Below are 16,777 nucleotides of genomic sequence, written 5' to 3'. Positions count from 1 at the left end.
TTTTCTTTGTACAAAAAAAAAAATTTTCGGAAAACAAAAAAAAATTCAGGTCGATATCTTAGGCTCGCCTAATCCCGCTAAAGTTAGAAGTTGTTTAAATTTTTTTTCCAATTTATTTTGATCGGAAATTTAATTTTCTACAATAAAATTATGTAAAGTTGATAGTTACCGAGATAATTGCAATTTTGCTCTAAAAAATGAAATTTTTCAAGATATTATCACTTTTGAATTTTTGGATCACTCTGAAAATTTCCAGGGTTTTTAGGGGTATATTAATCTGTAAAATCACCTGGCAACATAATTTTTTCAATCGATATTTCCAGAGTAGCGATGAGTTGACTAAAAAACCAGAAAATGGCCATTTTTTAAGGGTTTTTCAAATGGATATCAAGGATGAAAAAAAATTTTTTTCTGAAAAAATCGAAAATGGAGCTTATAAAGAATTTATTCAAGTTTCTCTAACTGCCCTTTAAATTACTGTGCGACCATTATTTGCTGAGATATCAATAATCAAAGACAAAAAGATCCTTTTTCATTTAAAGGCTGATATCTCAGCAGCAAATTGTTGTACAGAGAAACAAAAAAAAGCAAATTGTAGCTGAATAAATTTCCTAAACGAGCCATGAATTCGTTTTTTTGAAAAAATTTTTTCCGGCCCCGTAGACCTAAAAAGCAAAACCAAAAAATTTAGAAAAATTTTGTCTCGACGTTTTTTTATGATTCCGCAAAAACCGTGGCTCAAAAAAATATTTTGCTGGAAAATCTTTAAACTAGAAATTTCAAGCTTCAATTTGCTTTTTTTATTTTTTCGATACGATCATTTTTCACGAAAATACAGCCTTCGAAAAATCACTAAAAAATTTATAAAATTTCTTTGTTCCTTTAATTTTTTGGATAAGTGTATAATTATATACGGCCATTTTTTATCTATAATTTTTTTACCCGGATGGGCATGAACAGACATGAACATACCTGATCAAACCTGAACATGCCTGGCCAGGTCTGGTCAGACCCGGTCATTTTTCATATCTGATCAAACCTGAAGACTCATGCCTGTTCATTAGGGTGTCCGTTATTTCCCAAATCGATTTTCATTTACCGATCGCCCCCTGAATCTTTAGTTTATGACCTAAAAAAAAATATCCAACACAATGAGGCTCTTAATTTTCACATGGATATTTTTTTTTAGGTCATAAACTAAAGATTCAGGGGGCGATCGGTAAATAAAAATCGATTTGGGAAATAACGGACACCCTACTGTTCATATCTGATCAGATCTGATCCCGGGTCAAAAATAAAACTTGATTTAGACTTGGTTTACCAAGTCGAAATGTGGAACCGTTTTTCAGAAGACAAACTCGACTATTTTTATGGAGGTATGAAATATATTAAGTTTTCGCCTTGGTTTAGACTTAACTGGCTTACTTAGCCACGATTTAAGACGAAAAAGTTGAAATCAAGTCGAAATTGACTTGGTTTAGACTTATTCGACTTAAAATGTAAGGCGAAAAAGTAAGAACTAAGGTGAAATAATTTTTATATATTAAGGCGAATAAATGACTTTTTTTCGACTTGGTTTAGCAAGTCAAAAGTAATGTGAATGATTATCGTGCTCAAAGTAAAGACGAATAAGTTGAAACTAAGATGAAAAAAGTTCAAAAAGTTGAAAAAAATTAAATTTAAGTCGAAAAAGTCGAGATCTTATCAAAAAATCGTCGGCAAATCGATAACTTCAAAAGAAAATAAGGCGAAGCAAGCCTGAATCAAGTTTTATTTTTGACCCGGGATCATTTTTTCCCGGGTATGTTGTATATTGTATGTAATAATCATTGCACAGGTCAACAAAAAAAAATTTTTTTTGTTGTCCTGACTTTGATCATGAATTCTGATACTTAAAAACGTAAAAATCATGTCGATGCATAATTACGTTAATTTGGCTCTAAATTTCTCTAAAGTTATTGTCTATGCTAATATTTGACACTCTAATTCAATTCAAACGTTTAGCTACGTCCAATGCGCAAGCATCTCGCGCATCAAAATATTTTACCGTTATTTCCATGTTTTGGGGTTTCGAACAGCCAGGTATGATCAGATCTAATTATGTACGGGCTTATATATAATTATATATGATCCCATGTATAATCATGTATAATTATATATGATTATATAAATGATCATATATAATTAGACAAAAACTTTTTTCATCGGGGATCCAAAAAACGTTATCTTTATGATAACTTTTTGCCGACCGGCTACTAACAGCATAGTAGTCACGAATAATTGTGGAGTCACAAAGAAAAATCAAGTGAAATTATTTCTTTTACGAGCATAAGTAAATTAAATGTTCAAACGAGTTAGTATTCATAATTACCGTGGTTATTGAAACGTAGCATAAAATAATGAGTAATGAGTATATTTGAACCATGACGGTCGATAACTCGAATAAGTTTTTAGAAACTCTTATTCTTTCACATATAATATTGGTAAAAGGCTGCGCAACAACGAATTATGATTTAATTTTGGAATATTCACAGGTTACTTTAATAAATCAAAGATTCACACAAAATGCTGTTATTTTTTATAAGTCGAAAAAAATTATTGCATGCGTGAATTTATATTAAATTTCTCATTTATTTATTCGTGTAAACTTCAACATAAACTATAAAACAGTTGAAAAAAAAAGAAATCTGAGAACTGCCTGACCCTGCGGGCCAGCCCGAAAACTTCCCGTTATTTTCGAATTCTTGAGCTCGAAAACATGATTGTGAATATATTTTTAAGCTCTTCAAGCTCGAAAATAGTAATGCCGCACCTTCCATTGCGAAAATTCAAGTAATAAACAACAACAAACAAAAATAATGAAGTAAATCGTTGTTATTTTAACTTCCCGCTAAGAAAATTTAAAATTAAAAAATGCCATTCGGCAGCCGAAATGTAAGGTAGATTTTCCAATTAATCTATATAAAAAGTTTTATACATACATATCTTATGAAAAATGTTAATGGATAGTAATGATATGGAATTAAGCTCGTTTTCTAAGAGTGAGGGTAAAAAAAATCGACGAATATTTTCGATAGAGAACTTCAGATAGTTGATTTGACAAAACATTATATAGGTAACTAGCAGACCCAGCCACGCGTTGCTGTGGCTAAGGTTCTTGTCATATTGAACCGAATGGTGTGGCTCAATAAGTAATAGATCAAATAAAATGGAATATAGTATAGTGCCGGAAAGCTCAACTGGTAGAGCACTCGGCGCGATACCGAATTTGTCTTGGTTCGATTCCCAGTTCGGGCTTTCTATATTTTTCTCAATTTATCTATAAATTGTCTTATTGAGAAGGTTATTTGCATGTTCGCATATTTAGGTTTCCACAATTTTTGAATGGTGTATTACCGTACGATGGACGGTGTGGCTCAATAAGTTATAGATCAAATTGAACGGAATATAGTATAGTGCCGGATAGCTCAACTGGTAGAGCACTCGGCGCGATACCGAATTGGTCTGAGTTCGATTCCCAGTTCGGGCTATCTATATTTTTCTTAATTTATCTATAAATTGTCTTATTGAGAAGGTTATTTGCATGTTTAGGTTTCCACTACAGTCGACTCTGTCTAAAAGTTCCACGTCGGGACAGGACCATTGCCTAAAGGTTCCCTCCCCACCATCAGCACTTCCTTTACAATATATTTCCCTCGAGCGCCGAGGCGCACGCTAATACGAACACATTGCGCAGTAAACATAACCTCAAAAGAACGTGCGTTTAAAGTTAGCGCTTGAAAACTGAATTGTGATTCTTCACTCGAGAAAGCGGGTGGGGGAATATCCGGGAACTTTTAAGCAATGTATCTTGGAACCTATCGACAGCGGGAACCTTTAGACAGTCGACTGTATATTTAAATATAGTGGAAACCTAAACATGCAAACATGCAAATAACCTTCTCAATAAGACAATTTATAGATAAATTGAGAAAAATATAGATAGCCCGAGCTGGGAATCGAACCCAGACCAATTCGAACCCACACCAAATTAAAATGTGGGCATGAGGCAAACCTCGCTTTTGCCACAATCGAATACAACCAACAACGTGTGATACCAAAAACTGAATATTTAACAATAAAATCAATTAAGGATTTCAATTTTTGTTTGAACACACGTGCAATTATGTCATGGCAATGAATTGCTTGTTGTCCTGGTAATAGTAAAGTTTGTATCTCTTTCCAACTCGGATTACATGTGAATGTAATAAACAAATTGTAGCTTATATAAAGTCCTCCTAGAAGAGAGTAAATCACCGTCGGAAATTGTCGGAACTTTTCGGTTTGTAATGTTAATGTGTAGTAACGGCGTGAGATTAGACTTCTTTTTCTATAATGGGGGTAAAAACCGACGGCGACTTACTCTCTAGGAGGGCTTTAAAACGTTTGTATTTCTAACATAGCGCCATCTATTGAATACTTACTCAATCTACTCAACAGATGTCGTCATCTGTTAGAATCGGTTAGAGCTTACAGATAATTGTGATTGACAAATAATAGACAAATAATTTGCAATAAAATAATATTGCGACTATAAATTGAGATGTAAGCTATCCTATCTTTCAAGTTGGATCAAATTGCACACGGTGTGCAAATCAAATTTAAAATCGGTTCAGTAAAATCGGAGTTCATCGCGGACAAACAACGTGACACGTAATTTTTATATATAAAGATGTACCAAACAAAAAATATACCTAAAAAAAAAACTAAAAAAAAATCTGAATTTTGATTTAATCCTATATGATTAAGAGGACTATTCAGATTATCTCATTGATGTTGTTTGTTATGATAATTATTTAAAGTCCTCCCAGAGAGTAAGTCGCCGTCGGTTTTCACCCCCACTATGGAAAAACAAGTCTAATCTCACGCCGTTACTACAAATTAACATTACAAACCCAACATTTTCGACAATTCCCGACGGCGATTTACTCTCTGGGAGGACTTTAATAAATGATTAGAATTCTTAAATCCTGAATTTAAGAATTCTAATTACTTTTTGAATATTTATGGGACTCGGATGATGAAAATCTTCCGAGGAAGTTCGTCTTCGGCTTTTAGTCGGAAGCTAAGAAAATTACTGTTATAATAATTATTTAATAAATAATTAGAATTCTTAAATTCAGGATTTCGTTAGGTGCGGCCCGGCCTTAAGTATATGTTATAGAGCGTACAGGTACGTTTAAAACATCATGAGAAATAAAATAAATATTTTCAAAATATAAAACAGCAGTGAAATTTAGAGGTTATTTTGTTCCTAGTAAAATACAATTGATGAAATTGGATTATAATGGGACATACATAAGTAATGTGGAATGAAAACTATATTTTTCACATTTTTTAATTCCATTAAAATTGTCAAGGTTGTAAAATTATTAGAAGAAATGGTTAAAACATAAAATTTAAGATAAAAAATTAAAGGTTATTAGACAAGGTTTCAGATATTTTTTATGGAAATTGTATATGAGTATTAGTTTTAAAATTATATAAACTTGAAAGTGGATAAAAACTGATTTTTTCACAAAATCGAGGAAATTTCAAACAGATCCCTAACAGACCCAAATTACGGTAAATTACGGTAAACCCACCGTAAATTACGGTAATCCACCGTAAAATGCCGATTTACCGTAAATTACGGTGGATTTACCGTAATTTACGGTGGTTTTACCGTAATTTACGATGGTTTTACCGTAATTTACGGTGGGTTTACCGTAATTTACTGTAAATCTACTCGAATATCACGGTATTCTACGGTAGATTTACGGTAAAATTACCGTAAATTTACGGTAAATCAGGTCTGCTAGGGATATAACTTCTAAACTGATCGAACGATTAAGCCCATCTTCGAACTTGACCGTGATAATCGCCCATAGAATAAGTGTAAAAAATTTCATTAGGATCCGATAAGGATTCTAGGCGCCTATAAAAATAAATTTTTATATCATCAGAGCAAAATTTTGTGTTGGTTTGTGAAACTTTTCTTTCAACTTAAAGCTTAAATATTTCTTAAACGGTTGAGTTTGTCAAAAAAATTGAAGAATTCTTTTTTGTAGAGCGGTAAATTTCCGACGTCAAGCTGTTAAAAGCCTACGTAAATATTCGTTTGCTGGAGAGTTATAGAATTTTAATCGAAAAACATTCATTTTTAAATCTATCAACTTTGAGCTTCGATATCACTCAAATGGTTGGATTTAGGGAAAAAGTGTTGGATACCTTTTTTGAAGAGCACTAAATTTCCCACAAGAAAGTTTACAGCGCTTAATTTTATGTCTAGGTGTTAGAGAGTTATAAAATTTCAAACAAAAACGCAAATTTTTTTAAACAAATCTAACTTTGGCTTTCAATATCTCTTAAACAGTGGGATTCCCGAAAAAAACATAAGAGACCTTTTTTGAAGAGCGGGAAATTTCCTACAAAAATATGTATTAGTCATTACTGTGCACTCATTGTTAAGCAAGTAATTACATTTTTCTCATTGTACTGAAATGAGAATGTATCATTACTTAGGCAGGGTTAAACACCATTAGAATAAACTTTTTTATTTTTTTTTATTATTTTTGGATCACAAATATATGATTTATATCATACCCAAGTAAAAAAATCTAATTTGGTAAATAACGGACACCCTAATATATATATATATATATATATATATATACACATATATATACACATACATAAATAAATTTTTCAACGAATGGTATTTTCGAACTCTACTCAACTAATTATGATAGGTTGTGACAAAATTCCTTGAAAAATCGACCATGAGGATAAATACAATACCTAGATTTTTTAAAAAATCTACCTAAAAAAAAAAGAGAAGTTATTGGTTTCGGTCCAATTTTCGAAAACCGAATTTCTAACAGATCCTGACGTTTTAAGGTTTTAGGAAGCTATACTGACGAATTTCAAGATGATGCCCAAGTGTATGTACGTGTGTATGTGTGTACCTACGTACGTACGTATGTAAATTCTGTAACTTTTAAACGGATGAACCGATTTTGATCTCCAAGGTAGCATTCGACCCGACGTATTAATTCCTAAAAGTTTTGAAAAAGTGAGGTTGATCGGTACGTTGGGTTCGGAGATATTGCCAAAATAAAAAGTTTTTTTCGGATAACTTGTAATATACTCAATGGATTGATTCCAAAATCTAATCAACTCTAAAACTTTATAAGTCGCATCGAATGCCACCCTAACCATCAAAATCGATTCATCCGTTCAAGAGAAACCGTTGTCGAAAGAATTAAAAAAAAATTTTATTTTTAGTTTTTTTGAAATTTCTCAAAATCGACTAGATTAATCAATTCCAAAATCTAATCAGCTCTAGATCTCCAAAGAATGCGGCGATTGCCAGCTCAGCTGTCTCAATCGGTTAATCCGTTCCGGAGATATCGATAAAGATAAAAATGGTAAAAAACGTTTTCAACTTCCCGCTAAGAAAATTGTAAATTTTCAAAAATTCGGGAAGTTATTGGTTTCGGTCCGATTTACGAAAATCGAATTTTCATCAGATGTCGACGATTTAAGGTCCTAGGAAGCTATTCTGACTAATTTCACGATGATGTCCGAGTGCATGTATGTATGTATGTACGTACGTATGTACGTATGTAAATACCTGTATCTTTTGAACGGATGAACCGATTTTGAACTTTAAGGTTTCATTCGACGCGGCTTGTCAATATCTTGAAGCTGTAAGAAAATTGAGCTTGATCGGTAGGGCTCGTTCAGAGATATTCCAAAAATAAAATTTTTTTACAAATGTTTTTTTTTGATAACTTTTAATGTGCTCGATGGATTGATTCCAAAATGGACTGGGCTCTAGAGCTTTATAAGCCGCGTTGAATGCCACCTCAACCATCAAAATCGGTTTATTCGTTCAAGAGAAATCGTTGTCGAAAGTATTAAAAAAAAAAAATTTTTTTATTTTTTTTGAAATATCTCAAAAACGACGAAGCTCGAAGAGCTCGAAAATGTATTCTCGACAAAGTTTTCGAGCTCTAGAAGCTCGAAAACAGCGGGAAGTTTTAGGGCTGGCCCGCAGGGTCAACCGATTGACAGATTTTTTTTTTCGAATATCTTCGAAAAAATTGAATCGATCAATTTTAAATTATAATTAGGTACACGGTAAGAAATATTTTGCGGATATTACTATGCCAGCATGGGCGTAAACGCCATCATGTATGGTATCGACGATTTTTATAGGTTATAAAATTGTATGCATAGATGATTCAACCATTGCGGGAATAGTACAATTGGCAATAGTTGTTTCGGACGCCGCAATGTCAGTATGGCCGTCAGGCCCATGCTGCATTGCCGTATCCACATTACTTCTAGCCGATAAACTTAGTCTAACGACATCTATATAGTTTTGGTGGTAATACGATAGTATACATTGATAGTCCAGGGGACTATTTTAATTATTTGATCCAGGGGATCAGGCCGGTGGCCAATTAATCGTAAAAGTCCAGGGGACTAATTTTATTTAAAAGATCCAGGGGACCAGGCCGGTGGCCAATTTATTTATAAAAGTCCAGGGGACTCGTTCGTCGTAATTAAAAAAAGTCCGGTTGACAAATTTTATTTAAATAGTTGTTAAGAATAAAAGTCCGGTGGACAAACTTGTTAAAAATAATTATAAGAAATATAAAAGCCCGGTGGGCAAAGTTTTCAATTGATAAATAAAAGTTAATAATTACATAAAATCGACTTGTGTGTAAAATAAATTTAATCCCTCAATTTCCTCACTCTTATCAATTCCAACGACCCTGATTTTCAAAAATAACATCTCCGGTTCTGGAAGGCCGAGTCTTATCTTCCAGTGGCGCCCTTATTGAGACCAATTAATAAAGGGGCCAAACTTGGCATGGTTGAGATACACCCTGTTATAAATTAAAAAAAAATTATTATTATTAAACTTGTAGAGTTCATGATCATTAACGTTTAAACTATCTAAGGGAGGTAATTAATGTGAAAAAAACTCGGTGAAAATTCTGCTGGGCTCCGGGCGCAAACTGCCGTCCTTCTGATTGCTGGGTTCAAACGATAGCTATTCGACGAAACTACTAATGTTGAACTGATACATTTATATGATCTACTTATTAAACCATAGGTATAGCCAAACTTGGGTAATCTTACTTTGGCCCAAGTCTGGGTTGCCATTGGACGGCCAAGGCAGGAGCACCCAGTCTTGGTCCAAATTTCGCTGGCCATTGAATGGTCAAGGCTAGGTTACCCAGTCTTGGCCCAAGCCCGGGTAATCATTGTAAAGGCTAAGGCTAGGTTAGGGATGGCCGGGATTGAGAACCCATTTTTTTCTCTCAGTGTGCGAAAATTCTCTTTATTAATCATTTGACTGCCAGTACCTATAGCAAAAAAGAGTGAAAAGTTTATGTATACTTTGGTATGAAAAATTATATGACATACTTTTAATTTTAAATATTTATTTACACATTGTTAGGCCTGCTTACGAAAAAAAAAAAATCAATGTAATACGGATCGATTGTCACGGTATCGATCTTGCAATTTGCAAGTTATATTTTTCCATGTTTTTAATAGATAAATTATTTAAAAAATTATATTTTTCAATAATGCGCCTGTAGTTTTTTAAATTCTCTACAAGTGTGTTTTTTTAAATACTTTTCTTTTGTAATAATTCATACAGAAAAAGAATCGAAAATATTATTGAGTGCTTGCTTATTTCAATTTTCTTTATAAAAGCTTTAAAGTTAATTTTGAGATAAAAACAATTATAATTTTACTTTTGAATCTTTTAAAGAATCAATAATTTTTTAATTTTATATATTAGTTTTGCTGTTGTTGCCAAATAAAAAAAAATGATGTTGTTGGTGAGAGATTTAATATATAGCTTACAGGATTCTGGTAAAATCTGATATATTCTCATATAAATCGACAAAATAAAGGAATGCGGAAGGGGTGAACAGTAGTGAATACCGATAACCTGTCAGCACTGGCGCTGAGATTTTTTTTCACACAATAACATTCAGCCTATTATTAAGGGCGTCGTTGCAGCGCCAGTGAAATACTAGCACACACACGAGTGCTGACGGGTTAAAGCTATACACTCCCCACCCCTCTATCCTGGAAATATTCTTAAAATAGTTTGGTGTTGATAAAATATACAATTTATTTTGTACATGATCATTTTTTTAAATAACTTTTACAAGTGACAATAGTCTAATGTAAATAATTAATGTGGATACGACATATGCAACACGGAGAATAAAATCTAATAATGTTTATTTTTCAAATTAAATTACAATTTCACCGAAGCAAACTCGAAACGGTCAAGAAACGCAGAAATTTTCTTAAATAAGTAAAAATTATGTTCGCTTGATGTATATTGCAGTATAATAATTTTATCTTAGTGATTTTAACTACACGTTTGTCTTCAAACTTTTAACAATCGTTAATACATTAGGCGAATTATTTAATAATGGTTTTATTAATCACCATTTTAATGTTAATTAAAATAACGTATCACAGTTCAATCGATCTACTTATTAGTAGTTGGAGAAACTATTTAAGCGTAGTGAAAAACGGTGACTACATTATCAGAGTAGTTGCGTTGATTATTAAAAGTAGTTACAGAAACTATTGGATGATAAACAAACTAAAATAATTTGAAGGGGTGAATTAAAAAAGTATTGCTATCATTATTGTTGAAGTATATAAGTTCTGAGAAATAATATTAAATAGTTACCATAACAAAACAAAAAATGTTAGTAATGTTTAGTTTATATTACTACTTTCAAATAGGTTTGGGCACTATGATATAGTACAAGAAACTATTTACATACCAGTTAAGATTACTATTTTTTCATACTTATCCTTTTCTAGTTACCACTAATATAATATTCCTAGAACCTCAAAACGTCAAGATCTGATAGAAAATCGGTTTTCGAAAATCGGATCGAAACCAATAACTCCGAATTTTTGAAAATTTTCAATTTTCTTAGCGGGAAGTTAAAAAAAACCGTTTTGTCACTCTGTTAAATAACTGAGGTGTACCCATTCCAGAAATACTTCAAGTTGGGAATATAATAATTCTGACATAAGTTTCTTACCAGGAACACTACAAGCTGTGGGCGCGATCTAGCGGCGAGCACTGAACTACTCTTACTGCTGTTGGCTAGCATCAAGATTTAAACTCAGAGAAAAAATTTTTGGAAGAAAAGATAAGTACATAGGATCCGAAGTTATGGTGCTAGGCAACAGCAGCGGGAGTAGTTCGGTGCTTGCCACTAGATCCGCCCACCACTTGTAGTGTCCCTGGAAAGAAATTTATGTCAGAATGATTATATTCCCAACTTGAAGCATTTATGGGACGGGTTACCCGCTGTAAATTAACAGGGTAACGATAGTCATATAGGGTATATCCGTTATTACACTTACACTACGACATTAGTGTTTAATATTAATGTTTCCCTAAACAATTTTTGTCATAGTACAAAAAAAAAGTAGGGTAAATGCATCAATTGTTGACCGGACATCAATTAGTTGACCGATGTGTATAAAAGCTAAGTAATTAATATCTTACAAAGGTCTTTTGGTATTAGATGTAATTTTAATATAAAATATAGTATTTAGGGGAGGGAGGGGCAAAAGGGGGTACTTAAGGAAATGCCAAGTTTTCGAGGGCTCAAATACGCTAAATCTTTTTTTTTTTTAATGATATTCAAAGTAAATAGAAGAAATTTTCAGTTATCGTTGAAAAAAAAAATTTTGCATTTCTGCGGGCAAAGTGGGGTACCCCCTAAAAAAAGTAAAAAAATACAGTTTCTGGATTTTAAACGAATTTGATTAAGTTGAATTTTTAACTTCCCGCTAAGAAAATTGTAAATTTTCAAAAATTCGGGAAGTTATTGGTTTCGGTCCGATTTACGAAAATCGAATTTCCATCAGATGTCGACGTTTCGAGGTCCTAGGAAGCTATCCTGACTAATTTCACGATGATGTCCGAGTGTATGTATGTGTGTACGTACGTACGTACGTACGTACGTATGTATGTATGTAAATATTCATAACTCTTGAACGGATGAACCGATTTTGATCGTTGAGGTGTCATTCGACGCGGCTTGTTAATGTCTTGAGGCCGTAGAAATTTGAACTTAATCGGTAGGGTGCGTTCAGAGATATTTCAAAAATAAAATTTTTTCAAAAATGTTTTATTTGGATAACTTCCAATTTGCTCGATGGATTGATTCCAAAATCTAATCAGCTCTAAAACTCTATAAGCCGCGTCGAATGCCACCTCAACCATCAAAATCGGTTCATTCGTTCAAGAGAAACCGTTGACGAAAGAATTCAAAAAAAATTTTTTCCTTGGTTTTTTTGAAATTTCTCAAAAACGGCTGAGAAAATCAATTTCAAAATTCGACCAGCTTTAGAACTTGATAAAACGCGTCGATTGCCACCTCAACCATCAAAATCGGTTGATTCGTTCGCGAGATATCGTGGAAGAAAGAAATGCTAAAAAATGGTTTTTTACAAAACAATGGCATACAAAAGTATTTGCGAGCTCGAAGAGCTCGAAAACAGCGGGAAGTTTTGGGGCTGGCCCGCAGGGTCAACTGACAGACCGATTTTTTTTAAAGTAATTAACATGAAAAAAAATTATATTTTACATGTTTATTGGATACAAAAGAAGAAAAAAAATTTTTAATAGTTTTTATCATAAAACAAACGTCATTAATATTCTTCAACTGACAATTGATTTTTGAAAAAGTTTATCAAAAAAAATTCAAAGTAACGCTTAATTATATTTAAAGAAGTGATGTTGAAATGTTTAAAAACCATTTAAAATATAAAGTTTTTTCTTATCAAATTTTGGGGGTACCCCGTTTTGCCTACCCTACCCCTTCTTGCCCCCCCCCCCCCTTTCCCTAATCTTCACACTAAAAAATTGCGCAGAGCATTGTGCATTGACAACCGCAATTAAATACAGGCCGTGTTCGCTGGCATTTTTTTTTTGCGCAGGCGCTCTTAATTTGAATCTGCGCATGCTCAAAAAAAAGATGGCTATTATTTATTTATTTATTTACTCACAATGTGTCATATATGACTTGAAAATTAACCTATAGTATTATTAGTTTAAAAATATTAATAAAAATATGTCTGCTAAATCGCATTTCGTGGAGCGTATCTGTACAGAAAAAATTTGGTATGCAATTTACCCGATTGTATTTTCCCTGTGTTCCTTTTGAAACCCAAATAGGATATTATTCACTAGATTCGGGATCCAAATAAGTTCTCTTCACGAAATGCAACTCAGCAGAAATATTTTTATTAATATTTTGAAACTAATATTATGATAGGTTAATTTTGGAGTCAGATATGACACATTGTGAGTAAACAGACAAATGGGTGGATGTCTATCACACAAATTATCCCAATGAGGCAGATATATTGATGATCCAAAACCCAATTATTTAGATCCCGAATATCCAGATTCCCGATGATACAAATTTACTCTGCTACTTACTTACTGACAGTAAATCTTCAAAAAGAAAATGTTGGGTTCAAGAATTTCTAAGAATTTTCAAAGAATTCCTTTAGAAAGTCTATAAAAATCAGGGCTTGTTACCGTCTAAGAAAATCCATAAAAAATCAAGTCTTGTCACTCTTATTAAAAGAAACGATTTAAAACAATTAGAAAAAAATAATTTGAAATATTTTTTAATGCCTTTGAGAACTTTGAATACTTTTGAATCACCCTTTTTATGGGCATTCAACATTTCAAATCGTTTCTTTTAATCAGGACAGCGTGTGAGAAAATCGATAGAAAATTTATAGATTATTAGGACGTCAATATTTGAGAAAATCTATGGAAAACCAGGACTTGTCACTGTCTAAGAAAATCGGTTGAAAAGCAGGACTTGTCTCAGAAAATCTATATATAGATTTAGTATATATAGACCAAGTAAGTTCAAATCGGTTGATTCGTTCCAAAGATATCGTCGGACATAAAAAGTTTACATATATACACATACATCCAAACACACACACACACACACACACACACACACACACACACACACACACACACACACACACACACACACACACACACACACACACACGCAGACACACGGACGTCCACCCAGAAATAGAATAGCTTCCGAGGACCTCAAAACATCGACATCTGATGAAAACTCGATTTTCGAAAATCAGATCGAAACCAATAACTTCCCTTTTTTTGAAAATTTGCAATTTTCATAGCGGGAAGTTAATAATAGCTATCTCTTTTTTTTGAGCATACGCAGATTAAAATTGAGAGCGCCTGCGCAAAAAAAAATACCAGCGAACACAGCCATATATTATGTGTTTGTTTACAACGAGTCTAACCATAAACCGGTCAAAAATAACTAGGGTACACTTGAAAGGTGAGTACTTTTTATTATGAATTTAATGACATTAATTGGTTAAATATTAAATATTTTTGTGTTATTACGTTAGTTGAAGATCAGATATCAACTTTTATGAATAGTTGGAAAATTATGAATTTTAATATTATTTCAAGACCGGTCAATTATTGGATCTGTCAGAGATCGTTTACTCAGTAAAAAATTCATTCGGTCATCTATTGAACTTCTGATTTTATCAAAATCCAATAAATGACCGCATATTTATAATTATGAGTCCTAACCTCAGAAGTAGATCTGTTAAGTACTCAGAGTACTTTAATCATTCAATGTTGTAGTTAATCTAAATATTATTAATGTAAAAAGTATATTCGTATTTTAAATATTTGAAATTTTTTTTTCTTTTTTTTTTTTATTGGTTAGTTAATTTAGTTTCTTTCAATATTTCAGTAAGTCACCATATATTGTCCTTATTAAATTTTGTCTATTTTATTTCAAAACTCTGAACCATTTGCATCAGAAAATAATATTAAAATGACTGAATCAAAAAGCAAGAAAAAGAAACAAGCATTAAATAAAAAACATTTTTGAAAAAATTTTATTGTTGAAATATCTCCGAACGCACCCTACCGATTAAGCTTAAATTTTTACAGCTTCAAGATATTAACAAACCGCGTCGAATGACACCTCAAAGATAAAAAACGGTTCATCCGTTCAATAGTTATGAATATTTACATACATACGTACGTACGTACGTATGTACACACATACATACACTCGGACATCATCGTGAAATTATTTAGGATAGCTTCTTAGAACCTCAAAACGTCAAAATCTGATAGAAATTCGGTTTTTGCAAATCGGACCGAAACCAATAACTTCCCGAATTTTTAAATAATTTCAATTTTCTTAGAAGGAAGTTAAAAAATTATTGTAATTTTTTTCCATTGGGTTCTGTGTGGGACCTACGTGGGAAAACCCGGGTTAAAATAAAAAACATTTTTTCACCTTTCTTAAAGGGTGCCCCATTTTGGCCGTAAAAAATAAAAATATTTTTTTTTTTTAAACGGCAGCTGAAAATTTTTTCAATACACTCCGAATATCATTTCTTGTTTCTTCATCTGTTATTCTTTGGTATCATAATAAATATACTATTTACACTCGTGCGTTCGCAAACGTGGATCAGCGCAGTAGATAGCATCAAAGACTTTGAATCGGAAGGATTGCAGGTTCGAGCCCAGCAGTCACCGGGATTTTTTTATCAATATAAATCATGTACACTTCTAAGTAATGCTCCTAGTACATTAAATTACATTTCAGATTTAATTAAAATTATCTTATTTTTTTTCTCATTTTAATATTTTTTTTTAACAGGGGTGCCCTAGTGGGATATCTTCAGGATTTCTCTATGGGGGCCCAGCTGTGACTGCCTAATAAAAGCCCAATAGGTCTTAGCGTGACATCCCTATGTGGGGTCCCTATAGGGCAACTCAATAAGGGCCCTGTAGGTCTCACCTAAAAATTTCTAGTCGGGCATGAAAGCGAGTTAATAAAAACGTGGTAAAAAATGAAATACTATTACTCTTGAAACTGCAATAAACATGTACTCAGTAACTAGACTAAAGATAAATATTATCAAAAATGTATGAAAGAAAATGAAATCTTTCCATAACGTTTTCTGTGAAAAGTAATTTATTGTTAAATTTATCATTCATAAATAATTATCCTAATATAATATGTCAATGTAATTATAACCGCATGTATATTTCATTTGTTAATTACAAAAACGAAATTAGTTTTTTCTCAATACAACGTTTTTACAGCTTTTTGAATTTAAAAATTTTTTTTCACTGTAACTTTGTAATATAGAAACATCTTTTTTCTTAAGAATTTAGACGTATTAAATATAACAATAACATAATGCCAAGTAAATAGAAATATTTTCAAAAAACAATATGAAAACAATTTTTGGAAAATTTTTGTGAAAAAAATGACGGAGTTGTAATCAAATAAGTCTTTTAAAGTAAAAACTATTAAACAAAACACCTCGTTAATGAAGACGTTATGTGGCGCATTAATATTTTCAAGATTTTATTTTTTTTAAATGATTATTTTATATGTACCGTTAGAATGATAAATTAATAAATAAAAAAGAAAAACAAACAAATTAGATTTAGGCATTTTCAGTCTTAGCCCTAATTCAATAATATTCATCAATTACTTTATAATATACACAATAATTTAAAATAATCTAGAGCGATAATAAGACACAAAAAAATTACAAATAAAATTAATCCATAAAACAAATGAGATAGCTGAACATCATAAAAATGATCTAAAATGAATTTAAAATGAAA

Source organism: Microplitis mediator, chromosome 3, assembly GCF_029852145.1.
Source record: "Microplitis mediator isolate UGA2020A chromosome 3, iyMicMedi2.1, whole genome shotgun sequence".
Taxonomy (NCBI): Eukaryota; Metazoa; Arthropoda; class Insecta; order Hymenoptera; family Braconidae; genus Microplitis; species Microplitis mediator.
This window is presented reverse-complemented; position numbering follows the sequence as displayed.